The sequence below is a fragment of the Erpetoichthys calabaricus genome, chromosome 3 (assembly GCF_900747795.2).
Source record: "Erpetoichthys calabaricus chromosome 3, fErpCal1.3, whole genome shotgun sequence".
Taxonomy (NCBI): domain Eukaryota; kingdom Metazoa; phylum Chordata; class Cladistia; order Polypteriformes; family Polypteridae; genus Erpetoichthys; species Erpetoichthys calabaricus.
The window spans coordinates 273,826,038-273,841,956 of NC_041396.2; the positions used below are offsets into that span (position 1 = coordinate 273,826,038).

The 15,919-nt window shown below is 38.6% G+C and overlaps 1 protein-coding gene across 3 annotated transcripts in view; it reads left to right on the forward strand.

The window, feature by feature from the left end:
• Nucleotides 1-910: 910 nt before the first annotated feature.
• asgr1a (asialoglycoprotein receptor 1a) overlaps nt 911-15,919 on the forward strand; it is a 59,543-nt gene continuing 44,534 nt past the window's right edge. Inside the window, exon 1 of one of the 3 annotated variants that reach the window (XM_028798309.2) lies at nt 911-1,063. The gene's annotated coding sequence lies outside the window, so the exon portion shown is untranslated. Of the gene's footprint in view, nt 1,064-1,086; nt 1,206-15,919 lie in introns of those variants that run through there. The other 2 variants (XM_028798312.2, XM_028798311.2) reach the window with 2 other exon arrangements.

A 15,919-nucleotide genomic window follows, 5' to 3' on the forward strand; every position in this document is an offset into this window, starting at 1 on the left:
TGGCACATGAATCGCTTGTCGACCAGGCAAAGATATTTTTGCCTCCTCTTCACATAAAACTGGGACTCATGAAAAATTTCGTGAAAGCACTGAACAAGGAAGGCAAAGGTTTTCATTATTTAAGACAGATGTTCCTAAGAATAACTGATGGCAAGATCAAAGAGGGCATTTTTGTTGGCCTCCATATCAGACATGTTATGAGTGACAAGCGGTTTGAAGATCTTTTAGTTGGGCCAGAAAAAATTGCCTGGAAAGCCTTCAAAGAAGTTGTTGACAATTTTCTGGGCAACTACAGAGCCCCAAACTACATTCAGCTGGCAGACAACCTTCTCAAAGCATACAAGACAATGAAGCGCAACATGTCACTCAAGATTCATTTCCTCCACTCACACTTGGACTTCTTCCCCGCAAATCTCAGTGTTGTCAATGACAAACACGGTGAAAGGTTTTACCAGGACATTGCTATGATGGAGAAACAATACCAGGGCAACTGGAATCCGTCAATGCTTGCTGACTACTGTTGGTCACTGCAACGTGATGCGCCAGACATTGAATACAAAAGAAAATCAGGAGCAAAACACTTTTAGTTCTGTTGAATTTAATAGCTTATGCGAAACATAAATGTGACTAAATACATTATTGTCAGTAAACATATAAATGTCTATTTCTCAGAGTTCCTATGTGATGCAGTTAAACCAAAATTATATTTGTGCATACCAAGTAGGTATCACAATCAGCAAAATCTTTTCAGGAAGCAAGACTTTTCAAAAAAATTGTTGTGCCATATAATGTGCCAAACATCATCCTATCTTTTCCCTCCTAAGCTTTGTGCAGAATGTGTACAGTAACAGAACTTTTGTTTGTCCAACTTTTTTTTTCTTTGTTGAAACCTCTTTCTGTTTATTTGCTTGTCAGCCTGAGTAAACTGGACAGTATTTGCAGCTCAAAGTACACTTTTACCGAAGTTCAGATGAAAGGTGGAGAAGGGCCATTTTAGTGGACCGCTTTTATTTCTAAATTTCTATCTTATTAAAGGTCATACGAGGATTAAAGACTAGAAAAGGTAAGTCAAAAACAAGAAAAAAAAATGTTATTTCAGAATGACAGTCTCAACACTGGTTTTCAACGGCTTTGTTGAAAAATCATTTTCTTAATAGTAGAATGTGTGAGGAGTTTGGGCCGGCTGGATGAGCAGCTGTTTAAAGGTAGGTAAATCTGTATAGACACTGGGATTTTCTTGTTTTCTGTCATCAAAATCAGGAGCTCATTTTAGCTTAATAAAATCATACTTTTTTATGTATTTATTTATTTGCTCTCCTATAGTAGATATTGCCTAAGTGTAGTTTGCATGGTTTCTTCATGTCTGCAGGAGGTTTTCTCTGACACAGAATGAATGTCAGTGTCTACAAGATTGGGCCCTATGATGAATTAGCAAAATGTCAGTAGTTGTTTTCTGCACTGATGTTAAAGGAAGGCTATTGTCCCCTTGACCCTGAGTTGGATTAAGGGGCTTGATAATGCTATATATTAATTTTAAATGCCCCATCCAGGTCTGTTTGGTACTTTGTGCTCCGTGCTGCAGGAACAGTCTGAGCTGGTTTAAATGTGTGCAGAAGCTAGAAAACTGGATTGCCAGATGATATTTAGCAAATGGATGGATTAGTATCTAGGATTTATTATAACCTAATTAATAAAGGAGGTACAGTGGCAAGAGAAAGTATGTGAGCTGGTTTTCTACATTAATGGTTCATAAAATGTGATCTGATTTTGATCTTTTTCACAAGTATACAGAAACTCAATATACTCACACTAATAACACACAGGCAGTTCTAATGTTTCATGTAATTTTTGATCAAACATTCAAAGATGCTTTGGAAAAAGTATGTGAGCACTTAATAACTGGTAGAACTTTATTTGGCAGCAATAACCTCTAATAATCGCTTCCAGTAGCTACAGGTCAGGTTTGCATAATGTCCAGGAGGAATTTTAGACCATCCTTCATGTCAGAACTGCTTTGGCTCAGCCATATTCTTAGGATGTCTGCTGTGAATGGCTCTCCTCCACAGCATTTCTATTGGGTTCAGGTCTAGGCTCTGACTGGGCCACTCCAAAAGGTGGATTTTTCATTTTTAAATTTGAAACTGTTTTCCAGCAGATTTACTTCAATGTTTACAATCATTGTCCTGCTGCATCACCCAACTTCTAGAAAGGTTCAGCTGGCAGACAACCACCCTGACATTATCTTGCAGGATTCCTTGATAAACCTGAAAATTCATTTTTACCTCGTTGATGGCAAGCTGTCCACACTCTAAGACAGCAAAGCGGCTCCAAATGATATTACTCCGTCCAATGTACTTCACCGTTGGGATAATGTTTTCATGTTGCTACGTGGTGCCCATTTTACACCATACACACTGCTGCATATTCTTCCCAAACAATTCAGCCTTAGTTTCATCAGCCCACAAAACATTTTCCCAATGGAGACTCAAGATGGCCTTTGGCCTTTTTTTTTTTTTTTTTTTTTTTTTTTTTGAGAGAAGTGGATTCCTCCCTGGTGTCCTGCCATGAACATAGTGTATATTCAATGGTCTGTGTATGGTAGACTCATGAACATGGTGTTGAAGCTAACCTGTTTCAATGATACTTTCAAGCCCTGAGCTCTTACTCCAGGGTTCCTTTTTATCTGATTGATCATTCCCCGTTGTGTGTTTTGATTCATCTTGGCTAGGTGTCCACTTCTGGGGATAGCAGCCATATTTCTCTGTTGATAAACAGCTTGTCTAGTGTATAGTGACAAATATCTAAACTCTTTAAATTACTTTATAAGCATTTCTTGGTTTATGCAAATCAACCATTCTTGCTCATAGCTCTTCTGAGGTCTCTTTTCTTTGCTAGACACCCTTCACATAATCAGGTGCTTCTTTTGAATAGTAAATGTATAATGTCTGAATCTTTTTTGTAGGTCAAAGAATTTCTAAACTGCACCTCCAGTCTCATTTTCTAACTCCTGCCTAAAATTAGCTTTTGTTGAAATCATTAGCCTAGGGCTTTGCACATTTTTTCCAACCTAAACCTGTGAATGTTTGAATAATGTATTCAATTTGAACAAGGACAATACAATAATTTAATATGCAAAAGAATGATACAATAATTTGTGCATTATTAGCTAAATCAGACTTTTTTCATTATTATGCCTTAGATGAAGATAAGACCATATTTTAAACCAGTTTTTTTTTTTTTGTTCTTTATTTCGCCTTATAAAATTTCTCGTATTAGGAATTTGTTAGTTTTCGCATACCCCTTGGGGTCAAAGTGCAGGGTCAGCCATTGTACAGCACCCCTGGAGCAATTGAAGGTTAAAGGCCTTGCTCAAGGGCCCAGCAGAGTAGGATCTCCTTTTAGCAGTGATGGGGATTCGAACCAGCAACCTTCAGGATACCAGTGCAGATCCTTAGCCACAAGCCACCACTCCACCCACTAAGTTTACTCGATCAAAAATAATGTAATTTATTGAATTAAATTATTAAAATAAATTATTGAAATAATAACAATTTATTGATATTAAAAACCATGCCTTTCTTGATATTTTAGTTTATAATTCAAAAATGGAATAAGAAGGCGGCACGGTGGCGCAGTGGGTAGCGCTGCTGCCTCGCAGTTAGGAAATCCGGGTTCGGTCCCAGGTCCTCCCTGCGTGGAGTTTGCATGTTCTCCCTGTGTTTCTGTGGGTTTCCTCTGGGAGCTCCGGTTTACCTCCCACAGTCCAAAGACATGCAGGTTAGGTGCATTGGCGATCCTAAATTGTCCCTAGTATGTGCTTGGTGTGTGGGGATGTGTGTACCCCTGACTTGCACCCTGTGTTGGCTGGGGTTGGCTCCAGCAGAGCCCTGTAGCCCTGTGTTTGGTTATAGCGGGTTGGACAATGGAATAAGAATCTGAAAATCTACATCTCATTAAAGTTCGATGAATTCTGAAAAGAATGATACCAAACATATATACAGTATGTAGGTTTTAAAATAAGCCCAATTAAAAGCGTAACATTAAAACGTCACATTAAATCATTGCACAAAATCATTGTACTTTTAGGCTTAGGATTTTATATATGCAGAGTAGATGTGGTTATTTCCAAATGGCTAACATACTTTGCATCGCCACTGCATAGACTTCTGTTTTACACTGCATAGCATCTTGTGTGCCCATCATTTATTGTGTGTTGTAGCATCTTCCTTTGTGTTTTAGTATAACTATATTACATTACACATGTACTATATAAATGAAAGACCTGTGTGTGTGTGTGTGTATGGAGCAGTCCAGATAGATAGATAGATAGATAGATAGATAGATAGATAGATAGATAGATAGATAGATAGATAGATAGATAGATAGATAGATAGATAGATAGATAGATAGATAGATAGATAGATAGATAGATAGATAGATAGATAGATAGATAGATAGATAGATACTTTATTAATCCCAATGTCCATTCTGCTTACACTCAACCACAGCAATTAGATGGCACATGCATGCACTTTTAAATTTTTTCAGCTCTTGCATGCACTGCTCTACAAAATACCTGTGTGCAGCAAATGCCGCCATGCAACTACAACATTGTGTGAATGATACAGATGAAGAGACAAAATATTGAAATGAAGCAAACACTGCGGCTCAACAATGTGCAAGTGAAACACCTCAGCAATGGAGGGCAAGGCTTGAAGTTTTCACAAAAAAAAACATTGTCTTTCTGAAGGTATTTTCTTAAGACAAAGATTAATAGGACTCTTGTGCCAATGATACGGCTAAGATATGGTACTACCAGTGTCTTCTTACAAAAGCCAGTGGAGCAGCAAACACAGATGGGTCCACATCCTCTGCACTCAGTAATTCTTAAGAGTTAGCTGACAACTCTCCAAGTTTATGAATATAGTAAAACTGCTAGGGAGTCTTCGGGTTTTTTTTGTCCCAAAACCACACAGAGCTAGTATACTATAAATGGAAAGGCATTGGCTCCCTGATACCCTAAAATTAATGTTAGCACATTTGTAATATGTGATGTGTACAAACAGAAATTTCATATACAGTATAAGAATAAAACAGAATTGAATTAAAATGTCTCTTTCACTCTGATTCATTGTAAACTGACTCACCATTTCATCTGGAAGAATAAATTGTGATTGATTTCTAGATTATAAAGAAGAAAGTCAAATATATTCACATACATATCAGAGGCGTCTTCTATGACAGGCATTAAGGTAACTGCCCCACTGATCCTAAAGTTGGAAGGCAATGCTCCCTGAAACCAATCTCAAAGCAATGCTAGAAAAAACTTATGATGGTAAAATGAATTGAAAAGTGCATCCAAGGTGCATTTGTGTCAATTATGTGAAAGCATAAACAGAAATCTTTAGCTGGTAGCTCTCTATTTAACTTGTCAGTTTAACATGTAGCTTACAGTGACGGTGATAGAATGATCCTATAGTTACCGTACAGCCCCATAAACCATAAATATATAAATTCAGTCATAATTACAGTTTTGTAATTATAGCAAAGTGTTTTATTACCACAAACAACTGTCCATACATTTCACCGTATACAGTATTACTGAGAACACAATGCAAATACTTTCTGAAAAATTGCAAAAAAAAAAATGTCAAGACACTGACCGCATGATATAACTTTGCTGAGATCTTTGTTGATACTCAGGATGAGACACTTATGAGAATATAGGGGTACTTTTTCTCAGGAGCGAGAAAACATGAGACAAAAGAAAATATCTTCATTATATTTCTTTCTGACCTCATTGTTGTCTTGAAGAAAGCAAAAAGCTATTAAGGAAATTTTCTTTTTGATTTTTCATTCCTATGGGAATGCAATCATAAAATTTGATCAAACATAACTGTAAAGATTATCAATAGAAATTTACCCATGATTCCTGTTTACTGTTCGTTTTCTAATACATGCAAAACAAAATAATGTCATCATCCAATCAAAGCCTGACATCAGAGTTTTTCCAAAAGGAGACCAACTTCAGAAAGCCTATTTACTGAGGTAAAAGCGAATGTGAAGAGAGTAACCAGAGAAATCATAGAAGGCAATGCACAATGGAAGATGATATATGTGGAGGATTAAAGCAAATTTTAAAATAAGCCCGTTTAAGAGATGCTTGTACATTGAATTAAATCAGCCTAGGGCAGTGCATTAAATCATGTTGCCATGTTGCTGGTTTCTTTTTATTTTGTTGTATCTGATGTCTCCTATACTCTGCCAAGTCATAGACTATTATAATTATCATTATTGTTAGGGCTCATTTATACTTGACACTCAGAACGCAGACGCACAAGCATCATGGATGTCACACGTTCCTAGCATTCATTTGATGCGTCCTCTGAACAGGTCCTTAGAAATTTAAGCGATGCGTGCACGAGTTGCAGTACCAGCAAAAAGTCAGGGGGGCGCAGTGTGATTAAACTTTAGAATGTGATGTCAGAGTCTCTGTTTACAATCTCCATGTGACAGAAAGCCTCTATGCAGATCCTAGAGGATCGATGTGCACACTTCGATGTTTGATGAATGGTTCGATGTGGTGAAGCAAAATACCAACATACAAATGCATTTGTGGTGCTTTTATATTCAAGTCTCACATACCATCTTTTGTGCCGTCTTTTTTTTCTGGGGCTTCATCCTGTCCCGACAGCAGCGGCAAACAGCAATAGATCACCACAGAGAACACATTAAACATATGATATTCCAACACGCTACACATTTAGAATCCTTAGATTTATACTTGATATCACTTTCATGATGAAATGCATTAAAGTATTATGAGACTTGCCCGGACACCACCAGACAGACACCGCATCTTTGCATCTTTATAAAATGCACGTTTATTTTTTGCTCTCCAACTAACACAACACAGTCCCGCACAACACACTGTGCTCCTTGCCCAAATCACCTTTTTCCCTGGCCTACTGGTGGTCCTACTGGTGGTCCTTTCCGGCAACCCCTTCGCGGGTTTCGTGCCCCTTTTGATGGGACCACTAGCACTCCAGATGTCATTGCTGACTTTGGGGCTTCCCTCTGCACCCGCAGATGCCTGTCTGTCTCCGTACGTGATCTCACGGGCTCATGTCTCACTCTGTGGGATGACTCGGCTTCATTCCTCGGGCCCTCCCCTGTCCCTGGGCCACCTTTCCTCTCTCCACGGGAGCTTTGTCCTGCTCCCACTCCCGACTCTAGCTCAATGATTGGAGGGAGGCGGCCCCTTTTATCCTTACTTGGATGAGCTCCAGGTGCTCTGCCTGACGACACCTCCTGGTGTGGCGGAAGTGTCAGGAGAGCACCCGGAAGCACTCCGGGTGTCCCTGGAAGGATCATCCTCCATGAGTGTGGTGGAAGTAAATGTGTCCCAGGCTCCATGAGGCCCGGGGCGCCCCCTGGCGGTGGGCACAGGCCCCAACGGGCTTGAGCCTCCCTGCTCCCCTTCCATGGCCCTCTCCTGATCCAGGGCGGTTGCCCCCTCATGGCCCGGAGGATGAACACGCCTCCTCCCAGTCCTTCCAGGAGTCCTGGCTGGGTCTCTCCCCCAGCCTCCTGCGATAGTATGTATGTTACATTTTACAGATAAATCGTTAATCGTTAAATAACGAATACTGTGAATAATTACACACATGTGGGTGACACGGTGGCGGAGCGGTAGCACTGCTGTCTCGCAGGGTGTCACGTCACTGCTATTCTCTGCCTGGAGTTTACATGTTTTCCTGCTGGGTTTCCTCAGTGTGCTCCAGTTTCCTTCCAAAGATATGCAGATTTGGAGATTTGGTGCTGCTAAAATGACTCCAGTGTATGTGTGTGCTTCACCTTGCAATGAGCTGAGGGCCCATCTAGGGATTGCTTCTGCCTCATGCCAAATTCTTGCTGGAATGGACACATCCCTGGATTGATGGATTTAATCATTAAACATCCTTTTCAGAGATATTGAAGTAAGGGCGGAGTGGTGGCTCTGAGGCTAAGGATCTGTGCTAGTATCCAGAAGGTTGCCTGTTCGAATCCCCATCACTGCCAAAAGAGATCCTACTCTGCTGGACCCTTGAGCAAGGCCCTTAACCTGTAATTGCTCCAGGGGTGCTGTACAATGGCTGACCCTGCGCTCTGACCCCAAGGGGTATGCGAAAACGAACAAATTCCTAATACAAGAAATTGTATAAGGTGAAATAAAGAACAAAAAAAAAAAAAAAAAAAAATCAGAATTTAATGGGTATTCCAGGCAATTCACAACACAGTCAAGCTGAACCTGTTCTCACTGTGATAATATCTCACACTGCCACCTGGAGGATTCCTCCAAATTTCCGTAAAGTACACACACAAGTATAAACAGTAAAACGCTTGTGTAGCAGAAACATCTGCTGGAGCATGCATCGCGTCGTGTGAAGTATAAACCTGGCCTTATTGTTTTCACTGTTATAATTGGAATATTACCTATGTTGTAGCCTAGAATTTTTGCCTTCACAATATTTATAATGAATTGGTGCCTAAGAGCATTACATCTCATATAGATAGATAGATAGATAGATACATACTCAAACTCACTGTGGGCCATTTTACGGGCTTCAATTAACCACATATGTTCACATCTTTGGAAATTTCTAGAAATAAAAAAAACTTTGTACTACATTCATGGTTTCCGGGGTAAATGTAAAGGTGTTCACCCATCCATTATTCAACCTACTTAAGTCATTTGAACTGTAGCATATCCTGGGTGCTAGGCACACCCAACCACACTGTCCAAATTTAGAACTGCAAAGTAACCTAACATTCACATAAGAACACATGTTCACGCAAACGCAGGTAGGCAGTAAGGCATAGTTGTTAAGTCTTTGAACTTCAGACACTTGTGGTTTGTGGGTTTGTGGGTCCTGCTTCTGACTTTGTCACTACATCTGCCTGTGCTGAAAAAACAAAAACAATGTAATCAGTTTTACCTCAAATATTGTAAGTCACCATGGATTAAGGTATCAGTCTAATGATTACATGATTTATACCTCTAGCACTTTATCCCAAACCCAAGTTTATCTTTCAGAATTGAATAACAAATATGTACAAAGAATAAAGCAAAATATGTGAAATGATACAATGCAAAAAAAACAAAGTATAAATAACTTAATAACATTAGAAATGTACAGGTAAAATATGAAATACTAAGATAGAAAAATAGAGCAGTAACTATATACAGAGTATAAAACTGTATGGCATGGTAATATTGGGAGAATAGATGTGTTTTAAAAAGGAAAGACTTGTGCAACTGCAAAGAGATTGAGGAAGAATGTTCTAAAGTTTTGGAGCAGCCACACTAAATGACCAGGCTTTTACAGTAGACAGTTTAATTTGGGGAACAAAGAGAAGACCAGAGCCATAAGACCTTAGGGAACAAGCTGGAATAGAAGATTGAAAGAGAGAAGAAAGATAAGAAGGAGCAAAGGCATTGAGTGCTCTGTATGTAAGTAAGAGAAAATTAAATTCAACACAATTAATTACAGGAAACTAGTACTGTATAACAGGAAAAGGACAAGAATAATATGGGCAGATTTTCTGGTGTGAGTGAAAAGCCAGGCTGCTAAGTTTGATATATATTGTAATTCACGGAGAATGTTTAACAGCGAATCCAGCATATAAAAAGTTACATTTCTATGAGATGTGAGGTACTGAAGGCATACACTGCAATTTCAGTGCCATGGAAACTAAGTGAAGAAAGGACAGAGGCAGCATTATGTAGGTGATTGAATGCGGCTTTACATAGGGAGTTAATGTGAATCTGAAAAAAAGAGTCAAACATAACATCAGGATTACAAACTGTACTCGAGAAAGTAATTGTAATGACATCAGAGTTAAAGAAAATATCACTGACATTTGAAAGACTGGCTTTCGGCCGTACCAAAAATGATCTCAGCCTTATCCTGCTATAACATAAGAAAATTAAATGCCGTTCAGAGGAGAAAGTGGAAAGGGACCAAAGAGGTGGGTGCTTAGGTATATTTGGGTTTTCTAGAAATTAAATTGCAAACCATGCTGATGATTACTAATAGAGCCCTGGGGAAGCAAAAAATTGACCTGGAACAGAGCCGCTGGGGACACCTTGAGAAACTGGAGTGGTAGGAGACTGAGGTTTTGCAATAGAAAAGAAATATAATAAGGTAGGTCCTGAACCAGACCAAGGTAGTATCACCAAATTTCCAGGTGAGACTGATGATGTCATGTTGTTCATTCACATGCTCACAATGGGGAAAATGTATGTATTTTATCCCAAAATATTGTTAAATCAATACTCCCGGAAAACCAGGACAGAGTCCTGTCTTCAGTCCACAAGATCATTCCCAAGTGAACGTCTTTCCTCTGTGTGAACTGATATGCATTTTGTCCTTTGTGAGAATATGACTGGATGACTTGATGTGTGGATTATATGACATAAGTAAGTAACGTGTGATTTTTTGATGCTGTTTGCTGTGGTCCAACATTGGTCTCCATAGACATCCATTCTATCAAAGGTTTGTTACCTCTGTCATCCATGTAAACAAAAGATTCTCAGCCATTCCGACAACCTACATAGGGTATGTAACATATTAAAAAAATGTCATGTTTAGGTGGAGTATTCCTCTAACTAGACCAGAGTCCAAGGAGTAGAGGAGGTAATTTACTGCTCTATGAAGATAAGTTTCTTTGCTATAATAGGAATGGAAACCTGACTGGAAAAACTCAAACAAATTGTTAATGGACACATGTGCCTGTAATTGAGAGGCCTTCTCAAGAACCTTTGAAGGTTAGAGACGAGTCTGTTTCAGAGTTTGAGGATTATTGGAATTAATTCTGAGACAGTTGCAGGATTTCATATTTGCTTCAGCATGTAGTGCGTTTTACAGATTGAGTTTCCAATACAAGTGGGTCTTATCAAAACCATCAGTAATGGAATGAAACTTTAAAATCACATTTACAAAAATGAAATCCATAAAGAGAGAATTTTCCATCCATCCATTTTCCAACCCGCTGAATCCGAACACAGGGTCACGGGGGTCTGCTGGAGCCAATCCCAGCCAACACAGGGCACAAGGCAGGAACCAATCCCGGGCAGGGTGCCAACCCACCGCAGGACACACACAAACACACCCACACACCAAGCACACACTAGGGCCAATTTAGAATCTCCAATCCACCTAACCTGCATGTCTTTGGACTGTGGGAGGAAACCGGAGCGCCCGGAGGAAACCCACGCAGACACGGGGAGAACATGCAAACTCCACGCAGGGAGGACCCAGGAAGAGAGAATTTTAAAACAGTAAAATACTTAATAGGTTTAGTACAGTGAAAATGTATTTGTCTATCAAAATGTAATTGTTGCCACAGTTCATCAGGAAATTAATGGACAGATATTGTTGTTTTTCAATTATATTTAATCAATTTCTACCTTGTTCTTGGCATGTTTTGACAAATCTCCATTTATGTGTGTGCCAGCTCTGTATTTAATAATTAGTTTAATCTACACTTGTATTTTAACTGAGAACTGTTCACTGTGCTCTGTGCCTGCACTCTGTGAAGAGTGTTGTACAAAAATAAGTTGTTTTGTGTATATTGTATTGTAATGTATTGTATATACAGTAAATATCGGAGAAGATGTCATTAATATAAGTTATACAGACCAGTGAGGGACTCCACTGATGGCCTCACTCCATTTTTCTCTTAGGTGAACTCTTTGACTCCTACCCATTAACCAACCTAAAACACAATTTTCATGGTAACAGTTTCTCATTTCAGGCGGCACAGTGGAGCAGTGGTAGCGCTGCTGCCTCGCAGTAAGGAGACCAGGGTTCGCTTCTCTGTTCCTCCCTGTGTGGAGTTTGCATGTTGTCCCCGTGTCTGCATGGGTTTCCTCCGGGTGCTCCAATTTCCTCCCACAGTCCAAAGACATGCAGGTTAGGTGGATTGGCGATTCTAAATTGTCCCTAGTGTGTGCTTGTGTGTGTGTGTCCTGCGGTGAGCTGGCACCCTGCCCGGGGATTTGTTCCTGCCTTACGCTGGGATTGGCTCCAGCGGACCCCCGTGTTAGGATATAGCGGGTTGGAAAATGACGGACTGGCATTTTCTCATTTCAAAATTAACTCTGTACTGTATCAAAAAGTCTTTTTGAAAGTTTAAGTAAAGTATGTTGTATGCTTTACTTTTGTCTGCCACTGTAGCTGTCTGTTCAAAAAGTCTAACAGATCAATAGTCTTACTGCAGTTTACCATAATAAAAAGTACTTAGTAAATTATCAAAGTTCAGATTGAGTAATATGTTTTTAAGTTTTTATGTCTGCAGACTCACAAATACCACACAGAGAGACAGACAGAGGGCCATCTAAAAGAGGTCAAATTATGTTCAGGATTTCCTAAAGAGTGAACTTCGAACCTGTTACAGTTCTGTACAGTTTAGATAGCTTTTGTTTGTGGAGAGAAAGTAAAAAGTATGTTCATCAGGGATGAAAAAGTTTTTGGTTTTTTTTGTAAACTATAAACTATACAAACTACTATAAACTATAGTAACATCAGATAAAAATGTACAAAAAATAATAATAAACTGGAAAAGTGAATATATCAGTAATTGACTGTGATTATTAATACCATTCGTGCTACTATATGTTACTAGAAGTAATAAACCAGTAATTGAAAGACCACTACTTTCTTAAGAAGATTCTAAAGAAAAGGAAAGTTTGAGATGGGTCTGAAGTTACTGAGAAATGCAAGAATCAAGGGAGGGTTTTTCCAAATAGTACTTACAATGTCAATTTCTTAAGAAAGAGGAACCAGGCCAAAAATTAGTTTTATTTATAACACAGGAAATGGGAGTCAAAAAGATAGGAAGACGGGCTTTTAGCAGTGAGGTAGGACTGGATCAAGTGAACTGTTACGGGTACTTGATTTCACAATCAGCTCATGAACGTACACAGGATCAATGACAGTAAAGCAGCTAAAGAGAGAAACAGTACTAATATTATTACAATTGGACTAAATGTCAACTGGAGGGCAAAATGTAGTTACTCATAAACAGTGAAAGAAAAGGTACTGGAACAATTAATTAATATAGATTACTTTTGTTATTATTCATAACTGAAAGATAATAACCCTAACCTCAAAGCCTGTGATTGACAGCAGTAGCTGTCTTATTCAAACCAGAAGTTCCTATTAGTGTTTGAGGGGTTGTATTTGTTTTATATTAATTTGTTTAATGTATATTGTGATGAGTACAAACATCAAACCATACACATAACCATTGTAACTCAAATCCCAGGTTCAAAATTAAAGTTTTATTTTCAGAAACACCTTACAAAAGTCACTAAAACACAAGTGCAGTTCTCCATCTCTTTTCCCCTCTCCTGCCACTTCTTCCAGGTGAGTTTTGTTCGTCTTCCACCTGACTCCAACTCACCAGAATGATGGCAAGTGGCTTCTTTTACCTTAGATCCAGGTGTACTTCTGGTGCTAGGGTGTAGCCCATAGGAAGCACTTCTATGTGAAGCAGAAGTCCAAAAAAGTAGGGATCACGGATCCTGGTGGTAGTCATGGAACCCACCAAGGCTTCCCCATGGGACTACTAGTTCCAAGCAGGCCTTGTGGATTTCCATACAGGTAAGCGTTGCCCAGGGATGCTGGCATCTAGCATGTCAGGGGAGCATGTTGTCTTGACAGGTTGCTTCCCCCTGTCCTTCCATCACACTGGCCTCTCGATCGGGGATTGTTTCTTTGTACAGCTTTGCCAGGATGCCAACGTATCCACTTCCACAGTATCCTGTCTCCTGGCCAAGGTAGGATGATCCTCATCTTATCTATCTATCTATCTATCTATCTATCTATCTATCTATCTATCTATCTATCTATCTATCTATCTATCTATCTATCTATCTATCTATCTATCTATCTATCTATCTATCTGTCTGTCTGTCTGTCTGTCTGTCTAGATAGATAGATAGATAGATAGATAGATAGATAGATAGATAGATAGATAGATAGATAGATAGATAGATAGATAGATAGATAGATAGATAGATAGATAACTTCATTTTCCTTTACGATTGTTTCCCACTATAATTCTGCCCAGCTGGAATTATGGGTCTAAACTCAATACATGAAAATTTTCCCAGTATCACATATTATATGTAATACTTTGAACAGAAATAAAAACTGGCATTGTGTACTTCAGTTGGTTGTGGCTTCTGTATATTTGGTTGTGGGTTCAAATCCTGCAATTAACATGGTGAGAACCTGAGCAAGTCACTTCACCAGCTGGCTCCAATTAAAAAAAAGAAAAGAAAAAGAAATTAACAATTCAAATATTGCAATTCACCTTGGATAAAGGCATCTGCCAAATAACTAAATGAATGACATATGCTTTAGTCTCATATTCATTCTTCACCAAGAATATACATTTTATGAATATATAATTAAAAAATAATACATTTTGCCTCATTATCCCAGTATTTTGTTTCTCATTGTATATTATCAATTTTATTTGAAAAAACTCTAAAAACTTATTACACAAAGAAACAAACAGGCAGTATGGGAAATACAGGATACAAATTTATTAATAATTATGAAACTATATATCTTGTCTATTGCAACCTTCATTTGTGATACTGGCCCTATATCACTATTTTTATTATATTCGCTGCATAATCCATGCATCCATCCATTTTCCAACCCGCTGAATCCGAACACAGGGTCACGGGGGTCTGCTGGAGCCAATCCCAGCCAACACAGGGCACAAGGCAGGAAACCAATCCCGGGCAGGGTGCCAACCCACCGCAGTCGCTGCATAATGATTCTCATTAATATGCTCAAAATGCTCCTGAAAAGCCCGTTGTACTCAAGCAGATAGATATCTTCTGCCATCTGCTGGAATATCTGTGCACTACAGGCAAAAGTCAGTATTTAAACAACAGAGTGCAGTTGCACCCTTCTCAATTTAAATGCTATTTTGAAAATGGGTCGCCTCGAGGTGGAGACGCAAGACAACTTTTTGTGAAAATCTTTGCTCCGTTTAAAAAAGTTACAGGTAGAAGTTTATATTGTTACTGAAATTTCAAGATGAAGGTTTAGAGGATCGAAACAACTTATAAATACGTATTATTTTATGCTAGAATACATAGTAAAATCGTTTTGAAAATGTGCAGATATACAGAGTAATTTAGCCATAAATTCCTCAATAGTCAATAGTAATTTTTATTGCATTTCATGATGCAATATGCATTATAATTACAACAATGCAAAACAAAAATCTTTTTTTTAAATCTGTATGTTATATTGACAATTGCAATAATTTGATTTTGGTGTGCAATTTTAGATGCCAAAAAGTACGGCATTGAAGGTGCCTTGCACTTGATTGTAGATGAACAGTTAGGGGAAGATGAGAATGATGATAATGATGAGGAATGGACTCCTAATGCAATGCTTACAGAAGGCCAAGATCAAGTGCGGCAGACTGCTATCCTCTTCAGAACCGGAAGCAACACCAACCGGCAAAAGGGCAGTTTGTAGTGTGCCTCCTCATGTGAAAAAAAGGATGGCATTGATCATTTTCTAACATGGGAACCCCAACAGAGATGCAAGGACTGCACAGGAAATCACTCCTCACGTCTATGAGGATCATATCTTATCTTCATCTATGCTTGAACAAAGACAGAAACCTTTTTTTTTGTAACCACAATATTAAATACAAAAAAAGGTTCTAAAATTTCCCTAAAAAAAATAACCAAGCAATTTGAAATGTTCTAAATATTGTTGAAAAGGACATGTTGTGATCAATAATTTGCCATAAATACCCAATGAATCAAACATTATGCATAAAATGTTACCATATATACAAATTATTTTTTCAATTTCATTTGTGTATTTTGTCATAA